Genomic DNA, 24,642 nt, shown 5'->3' on the forward strand with positions numbered 1-24,642 from the left:
TATATCTACCCTTGGCAAATATCCTAATACTCAGTCATATTTTAATTTTACAAGCAACCTTGCCACTGCTTTCTGGGGCCATGAATGAAGGGAGAGATGTTCAACTATTTTCGTCGCCTGCGCTCTAGTTCTCCACATAGGACTCACTAGCCTTTCTTTTGGCTTGTGTAGCACTTTCAAGGCAGGCTGACCTCTTTACCAGACTCTAACTAGTAGTAAACTTTCAAAGTATGACCTATCTGTATGACTGGCATAGGAAAACAGTGAGATTTATTCCCTCACTTTCTTCCTATCCCCTTCAGAATTTATCAGCTTCTCAGAGCCAGGCAGCAGGGTATGATTTAAGCCATATCTGCTTGAGGTGCTCTCACTGCAAGTGTCTCACTGCAGCTCACACACGCACAGCAAGGACCAATAACCCCTAACATTCTTGTATGCTCTGGCGGACACAGGTAGCGCACACGACAGCTAAGATTAGGTTCGACTTCCATTCTAAGCCATCCTTTCCAGTTGCTCAGAAATTAGCAGGCTGACATTTTTCAGACTCCACCTCAAGGTTAAATGTATAGGAAGTGTGAGCCAAATCAGTTCAACTGTTATGCCAGCAATGTGGTTGCCCATGCAGCCTTCATTCTGCCCCCTTATGCTTGGCTGCTGTACATTATATCGGCTGCCTCTAAGGATCTGTTCTAGTCGCTTGTGGTTGCCAGGGTATAGGGACATCCCAACCTGCTCCCTGCACCAAGGACCAGGAGAGGAGTAGTGCAAGAGTCACTTGAGCCCTGGAGTGAGGGGCAGAGGTTTATAAACACTGTCAGACAGAGGCAGACAGGTCACGTCCACAGTGCATGTGAGGGTGAGAAACCATCTGGATGACTTCTCCAGTGCTTTGCCTGCCAATGCAACAGAAATGCAACATTTCCACTCCTTCTGGCCTTTACACACCCACGTAAGGTGGCTCAGGACTGGGCTCTGTGATATATAATACAAACAGTAACAAGCCCCTGTGAAAGGAGAAGAGGGGAAATAATAGTGTTTATAGCCCTCATATCCTCCACCATCCAAACAAGAAATATTCCATTAAATGGAGTATTTAGGGGCAGCAGCTAAGCAGGAATAACTATAAAACCTAGGGTTCAATACTACTACTAATAATAACAATAATACAACAGCTTTTATAACCCGAGTTACAGACCTCAGCTCTCATATCCATAGCAACTGCAGCAAGTGGTACATGGAATATATTTAGAGATCCTCTGCACCTGTCTAAAATAGACGCGGCTAAATTATGTCAATGTACCTTTTGGCCATGTTATATGGGTCCCAGATGCACAGTGCATTCACACCTGGCTTTTGCAGTGCTGTGCAACAAGAATGTAGCTTTTGTACCAAACACCCATTTTCTCTTGTTTACCTTCCCTTTCATGTTTTTGACTGTGGAATGCTTGTCAAAAAGAAAACTCCAAGGTGAATCATGTACTTGGGGGAACAAGGTGAGTGATAGGTGCATGGGAACAGCTGCAATTTGCTTCAAGCAACTATCGTCTTCTCTGCTCCAGCATTGTTGCTGTCAAAATGTGGGTAACATTAACGCACTGAATTAATAAACGGTTGAAAGTAATTAGAACTGTATCCTGCGCTCCCTGAAGACAATAGCAAAACAGTCACGCTTTAAATTCAGGGTGCATTTATAAACAGCTTACAAAGGGTTAATAAATGACTGAGAGTTGCTTTAATACTCAATAGTTGTCGATTGTTATAGAATCCAGCAGGTCAATAGGCTGCTTATAACCATTTATAACACCACCCATTGATATGCTTATTTTCATTGATAACACATACTACTCTGCATGTCTGCAACTTGCTTATAACAGCAATCAATCCTGTATTATTAAACCTAATATACCCTTTATAAACTATGTATAAATCAGCTTTAATATAAAGTCTGACCAGCAAGATTCCCCCTGACTTCAATGAGAGAAGAATCAGACCTTCACCTTGTGTAAATGGAGAAAAAAGGCTTGTTGTATTCTGCTGTTAGTGTTCTCATCTATAAACCCTAACTACATATCAGTCTCATTGATCATCAGCCTCACGCTGAGACCAGTTTTGATCTCATTGAGGTCAATGTTATGAAGATACACAGCAATTATATCGAAGTTCTGCAATCATAAATAATAAAATAACAAGAAAACCACAACTTACTATATTGTGTTTTTATAGCAATTTTCACCTCTTTCAACGTGTTTACAATTAAGCCTCACAGCGCTTTTGTGAGGATAATAAATATTACCTCCATTTTGCACATGGAGAAACTGAGGCACAGCAATCAAGTGGCTCAAAGATTGCAAGCAAGGCAGAAGTAGCACTATTCTAGTTGTAGAATAGAACCTAAGAGGGTTTTTTTATTTGCTTGCCTGACATTGGGTATCAAAATAAAAGATAATTGCTTCAAATTTCTCTCCAAATTTACACTCTGCTCCTTTTATCCATAGACTCATAAACTTTAAGGCCAGAATGGACCATCATGATCCTCTGCACATTGCAGGCCACAGAACCTCACCCACACTCCTGTAATAGACCCCTAACCTCTGGCTGAGTTAGTGAAGTCCTCAAATCATGCTTTAAAAACGTCAAGCTACAGAGAATCCACCATTTACTCTAGTTTAAACCGTGCTATGGTGGAAGGCAAAAAAAACCCAGGGTCTCTGCCAATGTGATTCGGGGGGAAAATTCTTTCTTGACCCCAAATATTGTGATCAGTTAGACCCTGAGCATATGGGCAAGACCCACCAACCTGACACCTGGGCAGGAATGCTCCGCAGTAATTCAGAGCTCTCCCCATCTAGAGTCCCATCACTGGCAATTGGAGATATATATCAATTTATAACTTACCAAAACCAAAATTTGTTCAGGCGCTGGAGCTGCGGAAGAAGTTAAGGCTGTTGATTCTAATCCTGCAGTCCATATATAGATTTTGTCAAAAGGTTTTGTTAGAGAACAGGCTGAAGATTTTGACTCCTTATTTGAACTGTATTTTATGTAGATTTCTTGATGGAATAAAGAATTAAATTCCAAATTAAATGTAGATTTTTTTAAAGATTTATTTTGTACAGGTCAAGCCCTCAATTCTATGATACCCTGACACAGTATCGAGACATTCCTTTAAGACAAATGAAATCCAAATTAGCTGACATTTGGAAAAAAGAGAGTTGTGTCCAGATGGAATAAACTGCTAAGAATGATTAGACAGTAATTCCACACACTGGATTGGAGCAGGCAGTTTTTGACTTGGGTAAAACTCTCATTGACACAAAGGGACTGGATTTGCCTCAAACTTGAGCAGTGCAAACAAGGATAGGTCCACTGAAGTCAAAGGAATTACACCTATTGTAAAACTAGCATAAGAGGAGAATCAGGTGAAATCCTTCCTTTGGTTCCACCAGTGTAAATCCAGAAGGACTGCTGAAATCACGAGTGACTCTGAACATACATTGGAATAACTAAGAACAGAGTCTGGTGTAATGGGAGTTTTGACTGAGCATCCAGTGCAAGACTGGAAATTATTTTTTCAAGAAGATAGGGCAAAACATGCTCATTTAATTACGAAAAGTGGTATTACCAGCATGGGGAATGAGAATGTTTCCAGTCATTATTAAAGATAAATAAAAGGCAAATTCCCCGTAACTTCAAAGGGAATTTTGCCTCCTTAGGAACTACAGGATTTGGCCCTACGTGTTTTCAGAATAGATTGATTGATCTTCAGGTTTTAGACAAAACCTGTGAAACCCTCATGCGTGGTTGGATATACAATTAAAATGATACTGACAGTACTTTAAAGCAATTGGAATTTATTTCCAGTTGGTGTGGGAATGTACAAATATTAGCACATTCTGAAGGCTGGTTTTGAAAGGCCCTTCAAACTTGATAGGTGTTGACATCCATTTTCTCCCCATCGTTCCATGAGTGCGTGTGTGTGTGTGTGTGTGTGTGTGTACTGCACGACTACATCTATTAAAAATGGATTTTTCATACAGGTGTAATGGCAGCCAAAAAACTATTGGTCTAAAAGTGGAAGAGGCAGAAAGAAGGCGGTAATCACACGTGGGTTGAAAAATCAATTAAAGGCCACAGAGAAAAGAACATGATTAAAGATATGTGGAATTCTGTTAAATCCATAAATTGGATAATTGGAGGGAAGTTGTAGAGTTTAAACAGTCGTTCCCACATTATGTAGAGTGGGAGAGGTCCTTACATTCCATTAACAGACAGTTTTCCATTAATGTTTCAGTGAGATACAATGCTCTACTCACTTTCTTTGGTCAACCCATATGTCCAGGGGAGCATTCAGTGCATGGGGCAGTCACTGAGGGTTATTAAGGAAATATTTGTTGGTTTTAGAACTAATTTATTCTCACTGCTGGGCTCCCGGCAATTTATTCTATGCGGTTACACAACTGATTCAGCAATATAAAGTTCTCTCTCTTTTTTTTAAATGAGAGAGGCTTGAACCATAATGCTGAACCCAAATAGCCCTAAACTTTAGATCGTATGAAATGTTGGGATCTGGATCCAAAATTATTGCTGTGTGAGTCAACACAAGTTGAGTGTTGAGTTTTGTTTTCTTTGTGCGTGAGTGGTTGTGCACTGCACAAGAGCACATCATTATTTTTCCCTTATTGCAGTCTCATTTTTTACTCCATGCTGACATTCTTGACAAGCGATTTGTACGCTATTTACAAACAGCTTGTCAGGAATACAGGTGATATTTTATTGTGTGAACAAGGAGCTTCAGAAGAGAGAAATGACTCCTCAGAACTGGACCACATCTCTCAATTTTTTGAATCCTAATTACTGGGAAGTATAACCCTGATTGAGAAAATATCTCTCCCTTGTTTACATATGGATTCTGTGCATTATCTAACCACTGGGTATTCAACCCATGAGAATCAGTTCAGGCCACTGAAGTGTCGTCTGTCTTCCTTATGTGTTTCATCCTATCCTTGGAGACATTTGACAGTTAAAAACAGTCCAACATGGGTATCCACAGCATAAGAGCTGGTGGGACCAATCATCAAATAGCTGGAATGCAAGACAGTACATCCTTCTCTGTGACTTACACTTCGACTTCTATCCTCCACTTCTACAACTCATCAGATATTTTGGACAATTCAAAAACGTGTCCAATTATTTTGGATAAACCAACAAAAGCATTTCCCCTAATATCCACCTAATCTATATGCTCCCCATTTTCTTCCTTAGATGCTCTCAACAAAACGTTCCTCAGCTAGCACTGGTATTCATGCAGCAGGGTGGGATGAGACCGTACCTTCAGACATTGTGTGTGCTTCTGAATTTGTTTTTGGGAGGTACATTCTCATTTGCCTTGGAGGTCTCATACTGAATGTACTGGTCTTTCTGACATTGCTGGCAACAGGTCTATATTCCCATAAAACAAGTCAGAAGAAACCTTGGAAACAGAACCTTTGAGTTATCCGCAGAGAGGGCTAAATGCAGTTCTAGAGTCAGCAGGTGCAATTCCCATTGACTTCAGGGTGAATTCTGCCAGTTTATGCTGGAGCTGAATCTGGTCCACAGAATCTGGGATTTTTCCCCATTCATTCTCTCCAGTGAATTCAGGGAATGAACCACAACTTAGTGAAATTCTCCTAGTAAGAAAGGGATGCATCTGTCTTTTCAAGAGACTTTAGGAAAAATACACTAGCCTGGCAAAGTTGCTTTTGCTGTTGTACTTCAGTGGGTTTACCAAAAAGGTTCCTATTATCACACACTCTTCTCCTGCTTAAAGGGATTTTATGCACCTAAAAATCACTCATCTAAACATGTTTTTTTCTAGGTGTTCAGTGAAGCGTTCCCTTGACACTAATCAGTGCAGCAAGAAATGAATTTGACAATTACAAAATTACTTCTGATGCAAATCAGCTCTGACAAAGTCTTTCCTGGAGAGGTGGGTGATTTTTCCTGGAGAATTGCTCTGTCTAAAAATTCTCAAATTGCCTTAGATAATGTTATATCTAATAAAGAACCCAATGCAGGAAAACACTTAGGCATGTGCTTATGAACATCCCTTTTTAGGATAATACTTAAGTACATGCTCAAGTCCCACTACACTTAAGCCCATGCTTAAGTGCTGTCCTAAATAGGGGTGCTTTCCTTGACCAAGCCTAAATGTCTTTACCTCAGTATTTGCCTTGTTTATTATATTTGCTGTAGAGAATGTTAGATAGCAACATCTATTTATCTAAAGGCAAATTTAAGTCCAGGCGAGGGTGCAAGGCTCTGGTTCAGATTTGGCTGATTGCTGTTCCCAAGAGATTTCCACCATGTGGGGTCATAGTCTCATAATAACAGCTGTTCTCAAAAGAGCTTTTAATAGATTAAATTCTGAAAATTCTAATTAAACTGATAGATGGGTGGAGGGTGGGGAAATGATTGGCAACTTCCTCTGCCTTCTAATCTAGACCCATCAAGACAGATAGACAAGACAGACAGATCTGACTACTATTTAAGGGACAAAAATCAGTTGTCTAAAAAAAAAGCTCATTTTCTAATAAAGGTGAAGCAGAAGCTCTGGTTCTTCTAGTGTGACATCTTACTTGTCCATCTTTCAGAGTGTAAACTCGCAAGAGCTTGTGCTTTTTACAAGGCATATCTACAGAATTTCAGAAAAAAATTAATAATAACGGACTAGAGCCTTTGCTGGTATAAATACTTGCAGCTCCATTGAACTCCATGGAGCTATGGCAGTTTACATCCGGTGAGGTTCGGCTCACAGTGGTGGGATTTTCAGAATGTGCCTCAAGTGATTTAGAAGCACATATCCCATTGACTTTCAATGGAAAGTGTGCTTCTAAGTTGTTTAGGTGCTTTTGAAAATTCTGTCCTATTTCTTTAATAGGCAAACATACATATACATGCGTACAAGTACATTATTTCAAACTGTAACTCAAAATGGCTCAGGATATGTCTTGAAACTTCTCCCCTGGGCTGAGACCAAGAATGGATAGTTCCAGTCCAAAAAGCAATTTTGAATAAAATCAGGGGCTTATAACAGAAGTACCACTGACAGCCAAACTAGTTTCTCCTGCTCTCCCTTTCTTGGTTGTAACTTTTCTTTTGCGTCATCCCAAAAGGTTAGAAGACTAGTGCAGCAGGGTCTTTAATCACAGGTCAGACAAAATTGAACTGGAAACTTTGGGGAGATTTTTAAGTGGTTGCTTGAACCAGATGACTCTCAATTTACCAGTGGGATCCTTAGAGCAGGTTTCTGCTGTAGCATACCAACTTTATACTCTGAAGACAGAAACCCGTTTAAAGCAGATCAAGATAGTGTCCCCTTCTAGTCTTCTCTAGAGAGACATTTCAAAGGATTCAGTGGTGGTTTTGTGATGTAGGCACCATTAGGAACTAGACGGAAACCAGTCGACTCTTTTCTTTTAGATGGTAGAACAAACATATGGTAATGACATTTAATCCCAGACACCCTGGCCTGCACTCCGAGCAGTGACAGAGAGGACAGAGGCTCCATAAAAGATTCTGTATTAACCACTGGAACATCCAATCTCCAGAAAACACATTTTTGATTGATTAAAACATGTTTAAAGACCAGCAGCTTCTCAGGCAGCGAGGACAGAAGACACATTCAGACAGTGCCTAGAGAAAAAGTTTAAATAAGAACGCTCTCCTGAAGCCAGGGCACAACAGAATGCTGCTAGAAGATATGGGTCCATGAAGAAGACCTCTTTTAGTTAGTTTGACATAAAAACACTTTTTTTCTCTGTTGTTCCAATCACAGTGCATTCACTGCAAAACCAAAAGAGTTTCCACCTTAAACACATCCCTAGAGTGTCCATCACCAGAGACAATCAGGGTAATAAAGCACAACTGAGGCACCTCAAGATTTTATCTGGTCATGAACAGAGAAGGAAGATGCCCAGAGGAATGGCAGATTTCTGGAGAGCGTCATCGATCCTGAGAAGGAAGAGAAGGGGATCTTAATGTCTGCACTACACCATAACCTGGGACTTCCACTGAAGTTGTGGTGGCTGAGGATCCTCATGTCATCCCTTGTTTTTCAAGATTTCTACTGTTTCCACTGAGACAGCAACCACACTACAAAAATGGCATGGAAAATACTCTCCAGAAACAGGCTTCTGGGCAAACCCACAGTATAGTGAAATACACCTTCATGTGCTGCATAAATTAGGACACCACTGAAAAGCATTTGAGTCTCAGATTTTTATACCCCTGAAATATACTTTCCCCGTAAACTTGAGGCACATGAGTAATATATTCTCTCAGAAAAATGCAGAGCTTTTTGGTCTTCTATCCCATAGATGTAAAACGATCTTTGCTAATCAAGCATTCAGCAACTCTATGCCACAGGAGGCTTGCAACAAAGGTGACATCGCCTTCATGGACATTAGAAGAGGGAAAGAATTGACTGCCTTCAAGAGACCCGTACACAGAGATTTGCTGTTGACATGTGACGCAGCAATAGCGTACGTTTGCAGCCTGGATTTTGGGTATCCTGATCTGTATCGTTCATGGTTCTATCACATCCTGATATGTATCATTCATGATTCTATCACAATCTATGTCACAAATAGTGCTGGTGCCATAACTCTGAGCAGCCTTGGCATTTCTGACTGCATCTGTAATGTATACAGTAAATAAGCAGGTGTTGTGTGTGTGTGTGTGCGCGCACGTGCATCTCTGGACAGCATTTAAGGGCCAACTCTCTACTGGACTGACATACTTGGGTGGGGCCAAATGCAGTAGAAAGGGTGCTTTCCCCCCCGCTCTATAGTAGCTGGAAAACCCACATAAGGATAATCCACCCTACCCACCCACCCACACTGGATGAGATCTCCATGGGGCTCTCCACACTACAATGTAAATGAGGGAGGAGTAGGCTTGTTGAGGGCATAGCCAGTGGATAACTCATGGTGAGAACCAGCAGTACCAAACCCCATGTTGGAGGGGAGCCACAGGCCACATTCACCACTTCTCCAGGTCAGTTGTTACTTTATGTGCATCATCTGTGTGTATTCACAGGCTCTACAGCACATGTTGGGGGAAAAGGAATTGTGCTTCAGTGTAGTTCCTTCGGCTTTTGCTCTTACATTTAGGATTCAGCACTAAAACAAAATGTGTTTCCAATCCTCGTCTTGATAACACGAAAACTGCATCAGCGAGGATGACTTTTTACACCAGGAAACATTCGACTTTGGCCAAGATATTCCACCTCCCCCCATTGGCCTTTGTCTCTAATGGTTGTCCTCCCGTAAGAGAAGGTAGATATGTCAGGAACTCCCTCAGTCATTGAGCGGAGATTGCTTTTGAATATCCTTATTCAGCTCTGCCAACTCCTGCCAGTCTGCGAGCGGAGGAATCTCAGTCAGGTCTTGTGCATGGTAGCGTACAACACTAACCCTAACTCAAGAAGCTAGCAGGAAACATTTTCTGAATAAGACTTTGCATATCATGACCAAGGTTTTCAAAAGCAACTAGTGATTTTGGGTCCTTCATTTTTGGGGGCCCAACCTGAGGTGCCTTAAAGGGGCCTAGTGTTCAGAATCCAGGATGAGCAACAGGAGACCCAAATGCCTTGGTGCAAAGCCAACAACAGTTCTCTATGGCATACACAGATGTGATGTTCCCTACTGCACTGGAAAAGGAAAAACTTTTTTGTGTCCTGGACTGTGGGAAAGGGGAGCAGAATTTGTCCCACTCTTTCCATCTGTCACAGACAAATAAAGTGATGAAACCTAAGCTGTAGCTCCCTCTGCCTTCCAGGGAGAGCTATGGGAGGACGGTACCTGAAAGAAGCTTCCTAATCCTAGACAAGCCTTTGGGCAGTTGGTCTGTATTTGTGTCTCCTGAAATCAAGATTCCACACTGCAGATATCTATGAAGATGTCACAAAAAATACAGCAATAAATGAATTACAGATCATTGGTTTTTTCCCCATGCTCAAAGACAGGACAGAGCGCTTAGCCAGAACTGCTCATGCCATTTTTATGGGGTACTACTGTATTTATGAAAAATGGATTTTAAATGTCTCTCCTTGTTTTGGAAGAACTACTGAGCAAGAAGCAGTGCACCTGCAATTCATTCCTTATTTGCCTCCGTAAGCCACGTGTGGATGGCTGTGAAAGACCTACAGCACATGAATGAATGATCAACAGTAGCGTTTACACAATGCTGGACCACTCCAGGAGACTTGGATCCTTGTAATAAGTGGTTACACAAACACATGGATAAAGGCAAATGAAGCTTCTGATATACCAACTTTCATCCTTTTTTAAAACTGAGAACTTCTCATTTTCTTCTGGAGATCACTCTGCTCCTGGTTTTCTAGTGCCTTTAAACAATTTTTATTCTGTACAGATGTTCAGATCTCATGGTGATGGGCAGAGTGTAAGGAATTTGGCTGAAATAAAAAGGAGCATCTATTTTTTCCCCAGCTAGAGATATTCTATTCCTTCCCCAAAGTTATTAGTGCATAGATAATATGAACGTTCTCATTCCTACATTAAACTATGTTAGCCTACTGATAGATATTAGATAGATAGATATTAATTGTATAACATGAAGATGACAAATGATATTAGTTTTAAAAATCTGATAGATAAACTTAAGATTTGTCACTACAAACCCATGAAAACTCTCATCCATATGGATTAGGGCTTTTATGTTAGTGCCCCAAATAATCTGATTGGAGCTAGTCTGTTTTTAAATAAAAGGGGTATATTTAACTACATCAATCTGTTCAATTAAACTTTCAATTGTAAATTACTTTTAATCCTGTTTCTCGCTTTAGTTTATAATTTGACCTTCAGTACAGACTGGGGCTTTCTTTATTAGAGAATATTGAATGGTCTTGATATTTTACCCATACTTTCTTAATTATCCAAATCCAAATAATGTTCAGAAAGAAACAATAATATGAAGATGCTTGGGGATATATTGAGAGAGAGAGGGAGAGCCTTTAAAATCCACTCATCAGCAAAAGTGGGGGTCTGGTGAGAATCAGGAGCCGTGTCAACACTAGAAAACTTTGCAGTTATAGTTCACTACCGATGCAGCTTTGCTGGTGGTATCAAAGGTGGAGGCTACTGGAAGTCTTTACATTGGGCAGCTCTTTAGCTTTGCCAGTAGTAAACTCAACACAGCTGGGGTGAGTAGGTGGGCAAAGGCCACCTTTCTACTTCTCCAATCCTGGTCCATCTGAGGACAAAATAGCTCCCAACATTGGAGCTAAGAGCAACTAAAGTGCTGCTTTGAATTATGCCTGCTACAGCAGGTCCACACATTCTGTCACGGCCTCTCCCTGCCCCCTGTATACACTAAGGGCTCTATGCCACCCAAACTTTATAGATGCTTTGCAAAACAGCTGGAGCCAGAACTGAGAATCTGGCCCATTGATTTAAATGGGAACTGGATCAGGCCTTTGGACTGGTGTTTTTGAGAATGGTATTTGGCTCACTTGATCAAATGCCTTATGAGATCCAGTGGCCAAATCCTTAGTGGCTTAGCAATAGGTGTTGCAGGTGCTCAGCATTTCTCCGGCTTTAGCCCCAGTCAGATAACATCTACTGTGTTTTCTTCATCTACTACTCAGACAATGTTCTCTACCTACCTACCAGGTTGGCTTGGCATGGGCATGCTGCTTCTTACTTATCTCACAGTACTCAAGGGGATGATCTCCTCAGCAATTTCCACAGTATGCATCCGATGAAGTGAGCTGTAGCTCACGAAAGCTCATGCTCAAATAAATTGGTTAGTCTCTAAGGTGCCACAAGTACTCCTTTTCTTTCAGCTGGTATAAATTGTCACAGCTTCCTTGAAGTTAATTGTGTTTTACTGGGAATAGTTGACTTCAAGGGAGCTATGACAATTTACATCAGCTCAGAATCTCCCCCCATATATTTTATTAAAAAACAACAACGAATGATTTGTTCTGTTGATTCACTAGGAATTGAAGTTGGTCTTACCAACCAGTAATTGCCAGAATCACTCTCCTTTTATTCCTTGACGATTGTACAAAATATGCTTTTTCTCTGGCCTTCCAGTATCTCTCCAGTTCTTCCATGGTTTAAACACAATATATATTTGTCAATATCCTGTCAAAAGGCACAGTTGTATGTTTTAAAAATAATTTTCAAACATGATGGGTCTTTAACCAAATCCATCCTTCCTGCGAGGGAAGGTCTTACTAGAGACACAACATTCATCCTATATGATGAAAAACACACCAAAATAAAGCTTACTCAGTACATGTGGGAGGACTCACGGCTCTTCTTCTATAGTGAAGAGGCACGGGCAAATATTTTAATAACTTGAATGGTAGGATACCAGGGAAAATACGTTCTCAGCACCATACAGAAACCCTGATCGGAAAAAAACCGCACAGAGATACCACTAAAAAGGCAGCACTACTGCCATCATGTTATTTTCACAACAAGCCTTCTGCACTGCCTTATGCAACAGTAGCTTTCTTCACTCTCCTTTAATTCTATTCTTGTCTGCAACTGAGATTTGTAATTCAACCCAGGAAACCTTTTATTAATTTGCAGGAGCCCAGTGAGACAATATGCAATAATCTCCACTGATCTGAGTTATACCCAGGCAAACCCGCTCAGAAATACCAACAAGCTTTCCACATCATTACCCTTTTGGATGAGTTGTAAAACCTGGGTCCTTGGCTTGAGGTCAGTAAAAGTTCTGTGTCACTCGTTACAAAAGGAGAGTTTTGTAATCCAGGTAGCCCAGCTAAATTCAAATTGCATGATTACATTCTGCTTCGCTAAATTCCCTTGCAGTTTCAAAACATCAGATATTTTTCTTTTCTCATCTAGTGTTGATGTGCAGTGATTACAGGCTACTGCCGTTCACTGCAGAGGCAGCTGCATTTCAGTGAAGGCTGAAGTGATGCCTGTATGGTACAGATATTTTACAAATACCATGTGGTGCGAAAAGGATTATATTAATGTCAGTATGACAGCGACTTTCAAGTACCACTCACTGAAACTCCCTTGGTAAACTACCAGAGTCTCTACCATTAGCTGACACCTTGTCCATTGACTCCTGATTATGCAGGTAACAGGTTCCCAACCATCAGAATCTATGTGGGTGTCTCTAAGCAGTTTAGATGATAGGAATTTTACTTGATTTGAATGAGAGTTTAGCAGCATTAGAGAGACAAAGTGCACGAGTAAGTTAGTATCTTTTGTTAGTCCAGCTTTGCTGGTGAAAGAGACAAGCCTTTGAGCTACACAGAGCTCTTCTTCAGCTCTGTGTAGTGCAAAAGCTCGTCTCTTTCACAACAGAAGTTGGTCCAATAAAAGATATGACCTCACCCACCTTGTCGCTCTAATATCCTGGGACCAACTAGGCTACAACAACACTGCAGCAGTTTAATGAAATGAAATTAAAATAAATTAGCATCACATTTTAATTTAAAATACATAAAAATCCAAGCTAGGTAAAGAATACATCATATGCATAGTAGATCCCTTAACGACTGGGGACAAATTCCCCTGACCTTAGTTTAGCCAGTGTTAGACCCAAGCATTAAATACCCACCTGAAGTGGCAGTTTGCCATTAAGTTCAATGGGAGAAAGATCGAACCACGGCTTTAGGAGGGTGCACCCATATAACATGTTAACAGTAGGAGCTTTATCCCATAAAGGAGACAAGCTGTGGGATGAATTCCCACTCTGATGGGAGTATGACTTGGATAGCAACTACAAAGTCCCTGGAGAGCTTCTTCCACCTAACATTTGAGGCACGCCCCCATTGAAGATCATTAAATAATTCATCCATCCATACATAAATCAGAACTGTGTTTATGTAACACACCTGAGAAATTCAGAAGCCTGATTCTCCTCTCAACCTCCACCAATTTTACGCTCGTGTATCTCAGTTTATTTCAGGGGCGATACGCCTAATTTACACAAGTGTAAGCATCAGGAGAATCAGGTCCGGTGCATTCATACTAAATGATGCCGCCATTAGCATGAGAATGCAGCTGCAAACGAGAGATTTGAAGAAGACTCTGTAAATAGTTTCCTTGGTACTCTCTAGTTAAAATAGTACAATCTCTGGTGGGCTCTGCTCGGCTTCTGAATTTAGGGTATCGATATGCTTGATTAGAATGTTCAGAGTCAGCTCCAGGGAATGGGATGGAATTGTGAGCAATAATTTTTTTTTTTTTTAAATCTGGTGGGATCCTTCTTTGCTTATGTGAATTTGTTGTCCCTGGAGGTTCCTTTGCTGACCAGTAGAGCAGAACTTGATGGGCCAGGTACAACGGACGTTGTGCCTGCATAACCTATGGCTCAGTTTATGCCAATAGAAACATCATTCAGTCTTCTGGAAACAAAATAGATTGTAGTATATATGAGTCTTGTATACCCATATGGACAGGGGATTGGCACTGGACTAGCACACTGGAGACCCGGGGCAAATCACTTGCCCTCCCATCCTTTGTCTATCTTTCCTATTTAAATTGCAGGCTCTTTGGAGCAGGGGGCATCTCTTATTATGTGTTTGCATAGTGCCAAGGACTTTGGGCTGAAGGTTCTACTCTAATACAATAGCAGTAGGTGTGTGTGGATGTGATGTGATTTCATTTCTTACTTCCCTGGAAACTACCTGACACATACACCACTTTGAATAATGTTGCTCTGAATGTTTCTGTAGCTTTCCAAAAGGTTTACGTGCAAAATAAAGTTGTGCTTTTCTCCCCTTTTCTGTGTCCTTTCATTAGCATAATATATAAGATCATTCTTTAATACCCAAAAAGCACTTATTTAGGAGCAAGAGCCTGAATTCCTCACTTAACCAAAACTCTCAATGACTTCCCTGAGAATTTTTCCCAGTTCTAGGTGTTGTTAATGGGACCTGCACAAAAGTTGTAGCTTCATGCTGGAGCACGTGTATATGCTTGAAGTGTACATTTAAAGAAGAAAATAAAGTTTTCTTATTCCTCACACAAAGAACTATTGCAATAGAGTTCAATGGAAATTTTTGTCCTATATCAAAGTACAGGCTCAGGCCCTACTTCAGGAAATATGAGGGATATTTGTTAAAGCAGTAGAGTCATTTATTTTATATGTTGGTCACTGGTTTGATGTAATTATTAATTGATTATTCAATGAATTTAGATGATGTGCTTTATTATTTAATATGCCTTTTATATTTGCTTTCGTGTAACAATTTCAAGTGAATTAAATTTAACTTGCTTTAATATTGATTTTTTTTAAAAGTACAAAAGAACATTGTTTAAAGATAGCTACATGAACAATCTGAGGGATTTATGAGATTTTGCCAAGTCTGTTTGCTCATTTATGAACCGTGCATTCCCAAAGTTCTGAATGCTAAGTACACGGTGACGACAATGTTTGGAACTTACTTTAAAATAAAATTTAAAACAAAACCAAAAACAGAAAATTATGCTGCTGCTAATCAGCTTTGGGAAAACTACGGGATGATATGTAATTCGGATGGGGGTCTTATTCTGCCCTGGGTTTCCTGTGTTCTCAGTAATGACAATTTAATTGTTACTGCCTATATTTAAATGAATAAAAATATGATTTAAAAAATAATTAAAAGTCAGAATGCAGATTAATCAAAGCAGGCTGGAATCAATAGACCTGATTCTGATCTCACTTGATAGGATGCTGTCCATTTGAAATTTAGTAAATTCCCAAAATTAGTTGTTCTTCATAAATGGGGACATGAAAAGATTCAGGTACTACAGTTTCTCAAGGGTGAGTCCTCTTGCCAAGTTTCTGTGGCTTTAACAATAATATTTTTAAATAATTTTCTCTCCATTGTGGCCATGTGAAAGACCCACCAAACAACAAAGGGAAACTGTCTATTTGGTGGAAACAGTGAAACTCACTATACCGTGTACAAGTGCTATCACATGCACAAAGTAAACAAGCTGAAAAATCAGCAATCTGATTCAGTTTTCTGATCTCTTTCAGTTGGCAAAAACTTGGGTGTTACTTTTTACAATAGTAAAAAATCAGACCAAAGTGTAATGTTTAAATAGACAGCATCACTTTTAAACCAGCACAACTATTAACTTCGGTGGAATTACTTTTGATTCACACCAGTGATAGAAAGATCAGAATCTGGCTCAACTGTGTGAGAAAAAAGAGGAGTACTTGTGGAACCATAGAGACTAACAAATTTATTTGGGCATAAGCCCATGTGGGTTTTAGCCCACGAAAGCTTATGCCCAAATAAATTTGTTAGTCTCTAAGGTGCCACAAGTACTCCTCGTTTTTTTTGCTGATACAGACTAACACGGCTACCATTCTGAAACCTGTCATTGTGTGAGAAAGTTTCCTTTGTTGCCTGGATCTTTAGACAGCAAAATCAGTATTCTCCTATTTGCCCAGTCTTAGATGATTTCTTTATATTTGAGTTTGATGAGTTGTTGATAGCTAGGAACTTAGTATCATGTGAACCACGTACAGGAAGCTGCAAAGAACTGACTCATAGAGGTAGAATTGTGTATTTCAGAGGAATCGTTATGTTTATGAACACTTTATTATTTCAAAGGAGTTTTTACTCTAGCACGGGTGGTAAAGCTTCCCATTTAAATTTAGAGACATTTATTTTGGAAGAAATTAATTTCTTCTGTAAGTTTTTGATCACAGATTCTCTCAGTCATTTGTCTGCAAAACAAAAAGAACCAAAAGAGGTCTCCAGCTTTGTTTAACTTGAGAGGCAGCTAGATAATACTTGAACTTGATCATGCACATTCCCTTTGGAGGGACCACCCACATCCGATAGGAGCATTAAAGGCATGGAAATAATTTTCACTGTAGCTTGAGTGTGTCTGTCTTGAACAGGGAGCTCATAGCTAGAGGAGCTAATCAAAATTTTCAAACACTCAAAAAATAAAACCCAAACAACAAATCCTCACATTTCTTAGTGACTGAGTCCTTGCAAACATTATAATTTCTCTGTCAGCTTTATCTGTCTCAAGGATGAAAAACGAGGTCAGCCAGGTGCCAGCCTGTCCCAACTACTGTATTTACTGTTTGACAACTGATCAACAAGAAAGAACCAGATACGTGTCTCTCACAGCCACTGACTGTACATGTGTGCCTGCTGTATAGATCCTACATACTTCAGTTAAGAGCTAAAGATCCTGATCCAACCAAAAGAAAACTCCTTTCCAGGTTTTAGAGCTGTACATATTTTGCTCATGACATATGGACTATCTCAGAGTTCAGTAAAAAACTTGGGGTGGATTTTATTTAAAAAAAACCTGGATCTTAATTGAAAACCCCCATTCATCCAGAGCAAAGAGGAAAAAAACAGCTACAATGCCTGCAGGCAGCCTGTACTAAGCTATAAATAGCCATTGTTTATTTTACACCAATTTACTGCACTATACCACACAGCTTTTTTGTGTGTATATGCTATTACATTTTTGCTATTTACATTAATGATAGTGTAGTATAGATTATTGTGTTTGTTTTGCTTTGATAAATACCATTATTGTCTGATAAAATCGTCCAAGCTTGTATTCTAAGCTACAAGGAAATGAATGCAGTATTCTGGTAACAATGGAGTATACCAATTTTAATGCTAACTATAGTAACATGCTTAAAACAAAAGGGAAGGATTTTTGCTTTAGCAGTTTCAAAGCTTTTCTCCTAAGAGATAAAATGTAAATATGGTTGAGTTTTTTAATATTATTTTGTATTAGAGGGTATTGAGACAAGCTTCCAGGTTATGCATCTCCTTGACAAATTCATGCTAAACATGAATTCAGTAAGGAACTATAAATTTAAAATTATAAATTTCACTGAATGCTTTTCACACACCAAACTGGTGTTTCAGTCAATTAAGCAAATGGCTACAACTGTCAACTACAGCCCCTTTGGAACGAAGTATCATCCTAATGGGTGTTTTAAATTTAACCAATAAGTAAGGGAACCAAGTCTAAAAAAATAAAAGGTATTTCGTACGTTAATTTCTTGCTTCTGAGAACTAGTTTTTACAGGGTAGCTGTAGGGCTCGCTTTAAGCTGCCACTTACTGCAGTCAGTGGGAATTTTGCATGTGAACATGATTTGGCCCTTGATGTTTCAAATGCTATTAGAACCTGTACTGGGCATGCCTGAGGTCGAACTACTGCACCCCTGTCCATAAACAGTCGGTGGACTTTATATAACTATTCTATTCTAATATTACTGTTATGGGAAAACACAGTTATAAAACATATGCTATGAATTACAGAGCTGAGTGCTTGATAGAAACTCTCCATGAAATGGACTAAACATGGAGATTCTTCGTCTCAGTTACTTTGTTCCTGTCAGGTAGACAGGGCTGGGGGGCGGGATGTTGGGGTGAAAGAGAAAAGGGAGCTTTAAGCCACCTTTGCACTCCTGTGTTCTGGGTTGTGCAGGAGCTAGTCTGGCCCCTGGTGTAGTTAGGGTAACCCAGTGGCTGCTCTAACTTTTGCTTTGGTTCTCATGGCCCACCTACGGGCTCAGGGAAGCAGAGAATAGCCTCTGTACAATGCACTCCAGCCCCTGATCTTCCCCCTATGCCAGGGCAATTCTATGTGCAGGGGGTATTTTCAGGGGCCACTTCATGCAGCCAGAGTAGTGTAAAGAGACCTTAGTGTAGGACTAAAAGAAAAGGAGGACTTGTGGCACCTTAGAGACTAACCAATTTATTTGAGCATAAGCTTTCGTGAGCTACAGCTCACTTCATCGGACTAAGAATCAGGCCCAAAGAGCTGGTTACAACCATCACACAAGCGCCGATAACCATCTACCTAAGAACCAGTGTTATTATCACCCTTGGAGCTGCACCAGTTGCAAGTCCTGGGTCCCATTTTTGCCAGTACAGACAAAAACCTTTATGTTGCAGAGCAGCTGGGCAAAAGGAGGATCAGCAGCCAGGCCCACTTGAACTGCTGTGTGCTCAATACTGAGAACAATGAGGGCCACGTGACTGTAGGCTGATTGGCTTCCCAGCTGAGAGTACAGACCGTAAGCAGGTATGGGAGGAGACAGTGTGCTGAGGACGGGGCAGAGAGAGGAAGGGGGTCAGAGCTGGAACTGTCTTCTAGCTACAGGATTGGGCACAGTGATGTCTTAGCTGAGATTTTTTGCAAGTCCCTGCTTGTATGCAGTATTGTTGTTGATTTTGACACCTCTGATCACAATAAATAGGACTAGCGTTGGTATGGTAAATAAATTAGGCTGGGAAATAGCATGAGTCAATAGGGCTCTGCCCACACAGGGCTCACTGCGTAGGCCCTGATCCAGCATAGGCTTAAGTGCTTTGCAGAGCTGGGACAAAACCCCTGCGCTCTAACCCTAAGACTACTCTGCCTCAGAGTATGCACTTGCTTCACGTCATCATGGGAGCTTGCAAAGCCACTGGAAGTGTGTTAAGAATGATTGTATTAGCACAACTAGAAAGCACAGTGGCATTGAGCTCAGACCTTATCTTACTGTGTCTGCTTCGTTGCAGGGATCTGTTGTTATATATTACTTTTCGCTTGCTGCACAAGGGTCGTTTAACATATTTTGCTTCTTCACATATCGCTTTCATATACATATAATCAGTTAGAATCCATACTGTGTTATAGCATAGAACTCCCCACTTTCTCTACAGTCATTTCTCAGTGATAATAGGAGGGAAGGTGGCTTTTTAAGATTGGGGCATTAGCCCAATGAAATTGAAATTTGAAATCAGTCTTTGTGAGTCCAGTGGCCACACCACTTTTTAAATCCCTTTTCTGACAGCAGCACCCACAAGTGGTGACATCAGAAGGCCAGCTTTCCAGGAGCCTGGGGACTGCAGGGTATTTGTAAGAGCAACCCTCCCTGTCTTTCTGCCTGATTTATTTTTATTTTAGCTGAAAGAAACAAACAACATCTCTCTGTGAGAGAGCACCGTGTGTGTCTGTGTGTGCATCTGTGCTGCAACATGCTGCATCAACTCTTCCTCTCACAACAACAGCTGCCTCTGTAGACTAGGGTGCTCAGCAATTTAAAGATGCAGTATTGCAATAACAAACTTCAGCAGTAACATAGCAACCTCCACCACTGAAACCACGTTTGGGTGCCTGACATCTGTTTGTTGCAATCTTCTCTTGCCCCTTCCCACAAGATATTCTCCCCTCTCGTTAAGCCATGGTGAGCCCTGGTCAGTTATGAGATCATCCAGATGCCCTCGCGTTTGGCTCTGGGGAGGACAGCAATTATCAGGTGCACTCTCTTTTACACAAAAAGAAAAGGAGTACTTGTGACTAAGGTCAGTCTCTAAGGTGCCACAAGTCCTCCTTTTCTTTTTGCGAATACAGACTAACACGGCTGCTACTCTGAAACCTCTCTTTTACACTTTCTCCTTTTTAAAATTTCACTAATAAGCGATAATTTGGGCATCTTTCCTCACATATTGGAAGCATCACAGTGGCGTCTTGATCTCACTAAGGACCGTAAGCCCGTGGTGCATGGATCATGCAGAGCACTGTAGATTCTATATAGACAATAAGTAACAGAACACTTGCCATGTCTTTCCAAAATGAAGACGTAACTAGCCTGTGGATGGAGCAGCCATACTGCATGCGATGGGGTTCTGTGCAGTGTCTTCCTTTACCAGGAGGCTGTCATATCTGAGTCTTTTTAAGGGTGGAGCTGAATGCTACTGGGACCAGTTTACCCCTCCTGGAATGGTCTAAGTCCTTTCTGGAGTCCTGAGATCTTCTAATATGCACTTGCTTTACACACCTTACTGTTCAGGATTGGTATTTTGCACATTGCTCTTCTTACAAAGGAGGACTGGACAACACTCCATTCAGAGCTCATCAGTACTGCTCCTTAACTGGTTAGATCCTCAGTGCTCAGACACCATGGTGATGGGCACAATACCAGGAGACAGCGAGCACGAGAGAGCAGAATGAAATCCATATCTCCCAAATGGTAGCACAGAGCACTGTATTCCATTGTTAGAATGCTCTTTGTCTTGTTTATAACAGTAAAGTGCATGAGGAGCCAAGCATTTTAAGTTTGATATCGGAGGTATAGTTACAAAGAGGTGATTAAAATCAGGATTATGGATGAGGGGAGGAAATGTGCAGTAGTTACACATCTGAGTGTTAGAACACAGAACCTCCTAAAGAGCTGGGGGTGTCCCCTAGAGACAAGAGGCACATGGGAAACCTGAAGCCTTGTTACCATAGCAGTAGCAGCCTAAATGAAAACATACTAGGCAAATCCTAACCCCAGTGAAAACAAAGTGAATTTTGCCATTGACTCAATGAAGCCAGGATTTCACCTATTTTTTAAAAACAGAAGTGTAAGAAAAGTGTCTATTTAAAGACTGTGAAATTCCACACCCAACTATGATCTTACTAAAAATGCTTTCACACATTCAAATAAGTCTTTTCTTTCTTTCTCTTTTAAAATAATAGTACAGAATGCTCCTCTGCTCACTTGTAAAACGTCCCTGCGATGGTATTTATTTGTTTTTTAAATATGAATTCTATGCTGGGGAGATACAGATATTTAAATGGTTTGATCACAATGTTTTGTAGGTTTCAAAGTGCATCTGTCAATATTCGGCATTTTTGTGATTATAAAGAGACTGCAATTCCTGCCTAATTTAAAATATATATATAATTTATTTTACTAACCAGACAAACACAAGGGTCTAACCAAATTTTTATTAGAGGATTAAAAATAAAACAAAATACTAGATATACTCTTTTTATAACAGAATATGAATTGATCTCTATTTATCCACCAGGAGAATATAACTTAATTCATTTATAAATTCAATGCTGTAATCCTAAAAAGAATTACAAAATGCTAATCAACATAAACAATTGAGAAGGATGTCTAACAGGCAACTTACCTGTTCTTCTACTATGTAGTTCTTCAGATGTCTATTGGATTATTTAGATTATCTTGTTTATTTCTTGTCTGCAAAAAAATGATATTAAAAAAAGACTAAATACAACTGTAAATACAGAAACTTGCCTGCATGCTAAATTTGACATTTGTTGTAATCTGGCAAAGTATTTTCAACAAATATGTACGTTAATCAATAGGTGTGCTGTCCCAAAAGAAAGGTGTGTGAAGGAATGGAAACTCCTAGAGACAAATAGGGAAAATGTTCAGATAAGAAATTGAATATTGTAATTAGAGGAACAATTTTGCCATTGTCCAATGGAATTTTTTTTCTGTTTGTCTATACATTTTATGAAGAAGCGTCAAACAATTCCCAAGTAGTTCCCTGGTATCCATTATAGTCTCTCTGTCTTCAGGGGAAGCTATTTTCATAAAGGAACAATTGTTTTAAAAACATCTAAAACCAATAAATTTCTCAGTAAACTACTGCTTTTCACTGTTTTCAGTCAAACAGTAGATTTGTAGTTTCCTTTATTACCCAGGAAAGAAACCAAATGTATCTTTAAATGTTAGATTTTTTTTTTCCCTGTGAAGATTCACTAAAATGGAACAAAAGTTATATTCACTAATAGATTTCTTCAAAGTCTCTGGAAGCCTGTGTATTCCTCACATAGGCAAAAGCTTCCATCAAGCATAATGGGAGTTTTATCTGAATAAAAACAGGCCTGATTCCCTCTCATTTATACAAGTATAAATCTCACACCCACACCTTAAAATTCTGTATAATCTCAGAGTTTCTAACTGGTACCCACTCATGTTGCATTTTCAATCCCCATAGCTGTGTATGGGATGTCTCCAAAATTTATTGTTGTACTTCTTTACCTACCAAGGGAGTGGGTGAGAAAAGAAGGTTAAATCTCAATTTTGATAATGCACTGACTGAAGGTTGAGTTACTAAGATTTTTTTCCTGGGGTTGGATTCGTAACTCAAACTATGGATCCCAGATACTAATGTGTAGGAAAAATATCCTTGTTATATGTTCCTAGTTAAATCTGTGCAACTTCAGTGAATTTAATGAGAATACGTAAAGCAAAATCTGGTCCTCCATATAATGCAGTAGTATCTACCAGCAGAGTTTATAATACAAAAATCTGACACAGTTATTATAAACACACATTTTCCATTTCAATTCAGTTGGTCAAAGCTAGTACATATTCATGGTTCACATAAACCTTTGTATAATTCTAGAGCTGATCTTATAATTGAATCTGCTGGATCTATGGTGCTTCAGAAAGTGTCCCTGCTACTGGATCTAATATTTGCACTGAGAACCTACTTTGTGTATATCTGGTACAGCACCATTTCTTTCAGTGCTAATTGACTTATTTAAGTGAGAAATTTGTATTCAAATAAGAGGCTACCTTGTTTGGGACCAAATTCTGCAAGCACTTATTCTGTAAAATTTATTAATTAACAATTAATATTTGTATTATTTGCATTGCAATAGCACTCAGGAGCCCCAGTCATGGGCCAGGTCTCCATTGTGCTAGGCGCTGTACAGACACAGAACAGAAAGATGGTTCCTGCCCCAGAGAGTAATCTAAGTAATTCACACTGAATTCACATTGATTCCAGTGAGGTGCTTGGAGGACCGGGTCCTATATGCTGCCACATTCACTTGGCTAAGAATTTGAGATGGCAAAGCTACTGGTTCAGGTCAAATAAAAGCCAAAAACAAACTTTTGCTAGACACTCAAATAAATCCTTTTTTAAGGCTCAAAAATGTTCAGATAACTTTAAAAAAAAATAGTTTTCATTTAAAGCTGGTCAAAAACTTCCCATAATTTTTTTTAAATTGAAAATGTTTTTTTGATTAAACAGAATTTTTGGACGGAAAAAAGTTTGTTTTTTTGTGAAACCAGAAAACCAAACTTTTCCAATTTGAAACCAAATACTTTCAGTTTGGGCAATTATGGTTTTTTTGTTGAAAACCTGAAAACAGGAAAAAAATCATTTTCATCAACTTATTTCATGAGGGGAAAAATAATTTCCTGATCTAATTTTCTTGTTTACAAGTGGCTTCTGACTCTCCTTGTTGTAGCCAGGACCAAAAGCAGAAACACTGCCATTCAGTAAGAAAAGATTATTTCTATAGTTTTCCCACCAAATATTGTTTGCCTCAGAGATTTGGATCGTTCAGATAAAGGCCAGAGAAGCATCAGAACTTTTGGTTCTTTTTCCGAATTGAATCTTTTCCAGTCAGCTAACCCAGCTCTATTCAGTAAACGCATGGAGTTATATCTGTTGTGTTCATTCATATTTCACAGGCTAATATAAAAGCAGCAGAAAATTAGATGAGATCCCATTTCAAGTCAAATATTTCCATGAGATAAGTTCTGTTTATAACAGAAAAAAAGAGAACTGTGCTTTCTAAAGCCTAATTTAGACTCTATATCCAAAATATCAGTTCACAAAAAACCTTGGGAGATATAGACTTTTGCTTTGCAGTGTTCTAAATATTTTAAATTTGAAATGAAGGCATCTGGACAAATTCTGCCCTTGGTGACACGAGTGCTAATGTAATCAAATGAATATTCAAACCTTTATATTCCATATATCACAGGTGTTGTTCACTGAACAATGGATTTCTTTTCTCCTCCCCCCCGTCCCCCCATATTAAGTCCTTTTTAGAGTTGTCGCACATGTGGAAAGATC

This window comes from Chelonia mydas, chromosome 10, assembly GCF_015237465.2.
Source record: "Chelonia mydas isolate rCheMyd1 chromosome 10, rCheMyd1.pri.v2, whole genome shotgun sequence".
Lineage (NCBI taxonomy): Eukaryota > Metazoa > Chordata > Testudines > Cheloniidae > Chelonia > Chelonia mydas.